This window comes from Dipteris shenzhenensis, chromosome 9, assembly GCF_047967505.1.
Source record: "Dipteris shenzhenensis isolate YYH24624 ecotype China chromosome 9, Dip_SZ_1.0, whole genome shotgun sequence".
NCBI lineage: Eukaryota > Viridiplantae > Streptophyta > Polypodiopsida > Gleicheniales > Dipteridaceae > Dipteris > Dipteris shenzhenensis.
In genome coordinates, this window is record NC_141604.1 from 29,421,012 (window position 1) to 29,427,626 (window position 6,615).

General features: G+C 41.7%; 1 pseudogene across 1 annotated transcript; it reads left to right on the plus strand.

Moving 5' to 3' along the window:
• The first annotated feature begins 335 nt into the window (after window positions 1-335).
• On the plus strand, window positions 336-5,318 carry LOC147898478 (uncharacterized; annotated as a pseudogene). Its single transcript, XR_015541528.1, has 2 exons — window positions 336-371; window positions 4,703-5,318. The product of XR_015541528.1 is annotated as an uncharacterized LOC147898478 (transcript).
• Window positions 5,319-6,615: the final 1,297 nt, after the last annotated feature.

Below are 6,615 nucleotides of genomic sequence, written 5' to 3' on the forward strand. Positions count from 1 at the left end.
CATGACATTTACATCCAAACAGAACTTATAGTTCTGAAGGTCTCATTCTTATGACCAAAATGCTCAAGAGTCGTCTTAACATCATGAACTACTTCAAGCGCTATTTGTCTTCCGACTCAGACTCTTTTGAAAACTAAGTCATTCCGATACTTCCAAATATATATTTAGCGAGGATTAATGAGAAGGATTCTTCCAAATATTAGCTAGGATTAATGAGAAGGATTTATAGAGGCGTTAAAATGTGGCTTTTAAACTATTGAAAGATATTTATATTGAGCGTGTGTGCATTGTTATAGTAAACGTTCAAATGCACTGCAACCAAAGCTTTGTGAACATTCTTTCAAGCTTTCCAGTTCCTCCAAGCATTTCTGGTTCGTACCGAGTTTCTCCTTCAGATCTTAGCTTTGCTCATTTATTTCTGTTTGTTTATTAGATTAGCGCTTGTTTCTCACAAATCATTCTTCCTTTTCGCTTGAAAATTTATCGGTTTGCGTCCCGCACAGCAGACTACGTGCTTGACTCCGCTCCTTTCTCCACATTTTTCATCGTTCTAAGGGTGCATCATACACTGAATTTCCGTGGCGCTGCCAATGCGATCGTCCTGCTCTAGCGTAGGAGACAAACTTGTGCAGGATAAGGCTCCCCTGCATGGTCGACGGAAATGGGTACTTGAGAGCAAAATTTTAGCAGCTCTTGCGGGATTGCGGGGGATGAATAGAATCAGCACTACATTTTCTAGACTTACATTTCAAAAATCTACCCTTGTGTGGTCGTGTCGGCTGCGGACGACTGTAGGCATCCCGTGTGTTAAATACCAAGACGTAACGAAAGAACGTAAAGCTGCAGGCTAGCCTGCTTTCTTGGAGCCCCATAATATAGAAACCATAAACATATCTCAAACAAACAAATGCTTATGTAGTATTTGTTATAGTCACCTCAGCAAACGAAAACTACCAGACTTCTACCTCAGCAACACGTAGCTAGCACTCTACACAACCACCCTTAATGACGTCGAGGCTCGTCTGGTGTCAATACGTATCTCTTTTGCACAAATTTGTGAGTTAACCTACAAGGGGCAAATAGGTCTTCACGGTAGTGTAGTAAATGTTTTTGCCGATATTGACAAAGCGCAACACTTGTTGCCGCGGTTTCCTATGGAAGAAGCAAGCGTAGCAGTTGGCACCATCATATGTAAACTATCGTACAATCACAACCACATGAGTGGACTCGTACGACCAAGTCTTACGCTCTTAGTTCTTGACGAGCTCTTGTAAATGGAGCTATACATGCAGAACAAAGGTGTCAAAGCGTGATGCTTAATCTTAGGAATCCAAGGCTCCGGTAGATCATCTATTGGGAACACAACAGCCAGGGCAAAAGCCCCTGCAGAGCACAGTTAGGGCATTTGCAAAGGCTCTTCTTGCGATACGGTATCACCACGACCTGTTTAGCCCACTAGTTCTAGAAAGGTAGTCTCTAAAAGCAGAACTCGTTTACCAATTTCCACACCAACTTGGTCTCCACCTTGGAGCACTATGGAGAAGCAGTTAACGGCACTTTCAGGAGTAGCTTTGCACATTGTGAAGTCTTCATGTGTTTCGAGCATTGGCCTTGCAGCTTTGAAGTCATCTTGAGGTCTCCAGTTGAGCTTCCCTCAGTTCGTGTGCTCTCAGCTTTGTAATTTCAAGGAATAAAGAAATACTTTCTTTGGAGGAGGGTTTGCTATAACCCAATACTCACTCTCCATTCCTCTTGATGCTTCCAGGATGAATACTAGACGGCGGGTGTTAAATTATGAGTAGGTTGGTGTCTCGGGGGATTCACAGGGGGAAACTTATGATATCACGTGAGTGTACAATAGGGGGTTTTTTTGAAATGAGGCATAAGCTTATACATTAGGGGTGGGGGTCCTTTTTTTTTCCCCAATATTGAATTTAAGCTAGGGGGACCATGTCATATTTAAGAAGGGGGGACATAATATAGGTTACCTTGGGTAACTAGTCCAAACAAGTTTGATTTTGTATATGGTTTTAAATAGTCATAGGGAAAGTAACCTAAATTTGCTTATTGTGTAATCTAAATGCTTGAGAGAGAATGTAGATTTAAGGAAAGGGGGGGACATAATGGAATTTTGGTGGTATCTTATAAGCTTAAATAGGGGTGTTTTATCATTCTACGTGGATCTTAAATAAGGAGTTTTCTTAAAGTTCATGCACGCAGGTGACGTCCCCCTTTAATGAAGAGTGAATCCCCCGGGGTTGGTGTGAACTACCCTCCGGTTAGGATGTTTTTTGCCCAAGGGTTCGCATTAGGGTAAGTGTATAGGATAAGTATCCTCACTTTGGTTTGCATGTGTAACACACAGTCTAGCAATACCATACGTTTATGTGTGTTGATCATACAGTTTGTTGAACATTTGATACCAGAGCAGAAGATCTTGATCTCCCTCCTTTGATGGCTACACTCTTGTGCTAGGCTTTTTGTGCTTGCCATTGCTTGGTTGGGAGAAGACCACACAGTCCGTAGGACTGGACTTACTTCCAGTTAGGTTGTTTCAATCTCAGCTCGTTTTTGCATAGTGTGGGCGTTTGTGAACAAATTTCCAGCATCTCCAAGGTCTTTTTGCTTCTCTCTACAGGCCTGACTTGTTCTTCAGCACTTCAAGCTCTCATTTTTGAGGTCATTTCCCCTTGTATAAGCTGGCAAAATCATTCCTGAAGTCTGTACATCAACAAACAAAATCACACGCACGTAGGATTTATTTACAGCAGCAAACTGCAAAGGGAATTGGAAATATGATTTCAATATATAATCTACTAGTGGATATGTGTTCTCTTTTGGGAGTGCTGCAGTCACTTGGAGCAGCAAGAAATAGCATACAGTTGTGAGCAACATTTTCCTCCAAGATGCACTTTATGGATAGCCACCACATCTACTGTCAGGATAAATTGTTTTGGGAAGGTTTGGCCACAATAAAGGGAAAAACTATGCTCAGGTAGTGGGTAAGCAATAGGGCGAGAATTAGCTAGAGAGGGCTAAATTGGAGGATTTAAGGTAGGACTATAAAAGCTCCATCTCCACTCATTTGGGCTCATGTATTGATTTGGCCCCTTATCAACTCAAGCCTTGAGCTCCCTCTTTCAGCCTCAACAATTGGATAGTAGAGGTCGCTTCAAATTGGGTTCCATTTTCATGGTCAGAGGAGGCTAGACACAAAAAACCGTGGGTATAGCGTTGCTTTGTGGATTTTTGGAAAGCCTTTGAGTTAGTACCACATGCTCATATCATGGCACGACTCCGGGAGCTATAGGTATTTCAGATGATGTTATCTTGGGAGTCTCGGTTTTGTAATGTGGACTTGCTTACGGAAAATAGATGAAATGAAGCAGAAGAACTCATACATGAAAGACACCAGAGATCTTCCTAACTATGGTACACTGCTTTATTTATAATGCTGGCATAAATGACCTAACTACTGTTGTACATGAGTGCCAAATCGGCATACAAAACTGAGCTCAGAAACTTCTCCTTACTGTGTGGGAGATGGAGTTATGCTGCTGAAACAGACCACCAGACCTCGACCATATGCTGGCCAAACCCCGGCTGAAGTGCTGCAGACAACCTCCCCTTAGGATCATGACTTGGTACGGCTGATGGGCTGCTGCTGTTCAGCGCACTTGGGGGCGGGCTGGGGGTGGCACAAGGGCTGGATCTGCTGCTGGAGGCTGGTTACTGAATGCCAAAAGAGAGGGCAAGGCCCCCCTTATATAGGGGGCCGTAGGGTCTGACTTCACCAGCCCAACCAGTTCCACCAGCCAGTCGGCTGGTTGGCTGGCTGGTAGGGCTCTATTTAGCAGTCCTGGTAGGGGCCAAGGCTGCCTATAAAAGGCGCCTTCCCCAGCCCACTTCCTACACTTGGTGCTGCCCTTTGGAACCTTAAAACCTTGCAAATATGCTGCGTTGAGTGCTGTGAGATGGTGAGTGTGCAGGCAGTTGTCACTGCCACCTGTGCCTGGCACTGGTGCATGTGACATAATGAGCAAGTCACAGTTGATATTTTAGCTTGCATAGGGAGTTTAGTCCTCTGTATCATGTGGTTTTTACCGTCTGCCCATGAATATGATCTCTACAATTGAAGCCAAGTTTCTAACCAGTTGCAAAATTGTTGGAAGCTCTTCCCTAACCAAAGACCTAAACAATGTGCACTAAACGACTCACAGAAATTGGAGAAGGCGTTAGGATCTTCGCATTGATCTGCCAAAGCTTCCTCAGATCCTTGCATAGTCATTTGGCTCCTAATTTGTTAACTTTGCATGGTCTTTACATAAGTGAAAAGTTTGTTTTGGCCCTTAGTTTTTGTAGGAGTGAGGAAAGCATGCATACTACAGGTCTGTACTTGTGGATTCTGAAAACTTGGGATGCTTGTAATTTCCTGTTGGTTCGTTTGTTGGCTTGCATGTGGCTGATTTCATTTTCATTATTTGAGAGTAGAAACTTGCCCTAGTAATCGGAGGTTTGAATCTTCATCTTTTTTATTATGAAGCTCCATTTTGTGCCTAGCATCCTTAATTACTTAGTTATTAGTCACAATTGATATATATTGCATTTGAATTGTTCAATTCAATCACTCTTTAAGTCAGCAAAGAAAAGAAGGGGAGAGATGTGTTAGCTCCCTATCTGACAAAACCATATTGGTGAACAGCATTCTTCAACTTTGATTCAAGCTGCATGGACGAGACGCTCAAGCGGCCAGCCTCCCATCAAACCAAACAAGAAATCATGGGGCCAAAGAGTGGATAAATACATGAGACCATTTGTCTTGGACATCTTGATATCCAGAAGGTATTAAGTGCAAAAGTAATGCATAGAGTTACTAGCAAAGTCGTGTCAGTGGTAACAACCAATGCCAAAGACCTTCGGAATTCATTGCCATCATTGATAGATGTACATGCATGCAAAACTGTTGGAGAGCTCCTTGCTGAGCGTTCAAAGGATGCAGATGTTTTTGCAGTGACATATGAACCTCGAAAAAATGAGAAAATAGAGGGGAAGCTTGCTATTATACTTGAGACTATCACTGCAAATGGCATAGCTATCATATAGCATTCTATGTAATAGTCCTGAAATGCAGAGCGCTCTTATGTTTTTCACCTTTCTGTTAAATATGTTTAGAGTAATTTTCATCTTTTTGCACATTATCTGCATTGTTGTCATTAAACTTCCCCCATGTGCTCCAAACGAAGGGCCATTGGAAGTGCCATATGGCTAAGAAGCGAGCTGTTACATAATAGGGCTGGGTAAGGATTTTGTCATTTTTGTTGCAGCTGTAATAATTTTGGATGAAATTCAGTGAACATATTTCGTGTGATAATTTCAATAAATAGGTAATACGGATTTTTAAATTCTGGTATGTGGCGGATCTGTGCCTATGCCTAAGTTTAAAAAAAGTGGATGGTGTGCTACGTGAGTGATTATCTGTAAATGTGCGTTGAGTGCCTGGCTGAGTGCTTGCGTGTGGGCTTGGGCTTGGGGTGTCCTTGATTGGCATGGCTGTGGGCATGCACATGCATGTGAGTGTAGCAGCCTACATGGGAGTGCCTGTGCATATGCGTGGGGGGCACATGCATACGCATGTCCCCCATGCTGATGGTGGATGTAGACACGAAGGTTTATTAATGTCTATGAAAGATAAAAAAGGCCTATGAATCTGAATACATCATGATACAGAGAGTTAAGTTTGATACAGAAAGTCCACACTCGAGGTTGCGTTGAATACATAAGTTGGGGGGAATGAGTTCTCCATGAGATGTCTGGTGGGTGTAAGTGCCTCACACAGCAAAGTACGCTCTCAAAACAAAACAAAACATCATGAAAATACACCCCCGTGGAGGGTAACGGGGAAAATTTTATTGTGAGCTTTTTAATGCGAGCTTTTTTTGAAATTTATCAAAGTTTGCGAGCTTTTTTAGAGTCCCATAAAAAAAGACCTAGTAATCAAAAAATAACAAAGTAATTACATATTATGTATCTATGGATTTATCCTAGGAAATACCAAAGCAATTAGCAATTCTATGGACAGCTATTAATCCAAGTAATTTATATTTTTGCAAGTCAGTAACAAATGATATCATATATAAAAATGAGCCATCACAATACCAACAAATATGTATTATGCATTCAAGTCTATGGATTGTTACTAAGGCAACAAAGGTTTAATGAAACTTCAAGTAAGCATATGCCAATTTTCATGTAGTTCTATTATTTGAAAAGGCCAAAGCAATTAGTAAAATGTTCCACATTAAGAACATTGTGTTGACTCAACACAACAAATTTTGAGCAAAAAATAGTGTCACATCAAAAAGTGGGCTATCATAACACCAACCAAGTTTATATTTTGCATTCAGGTCTATGAATTGATCCTAGGTCGACTAAGCACTGATGAAACATCCATAGTGGAAAGGGTTGGTTGATGAATAAGCATGTGTTGATTTGGATCCAATCCCAATACACAGATGAAGATGTAATAGATATGTTTGCATGCCAGGTAAGGTTTTTGACCCAACTCTCTTTTTTGAAAATCTGGACGTGTACACATGGGTTCAGTCTTGATGTGCA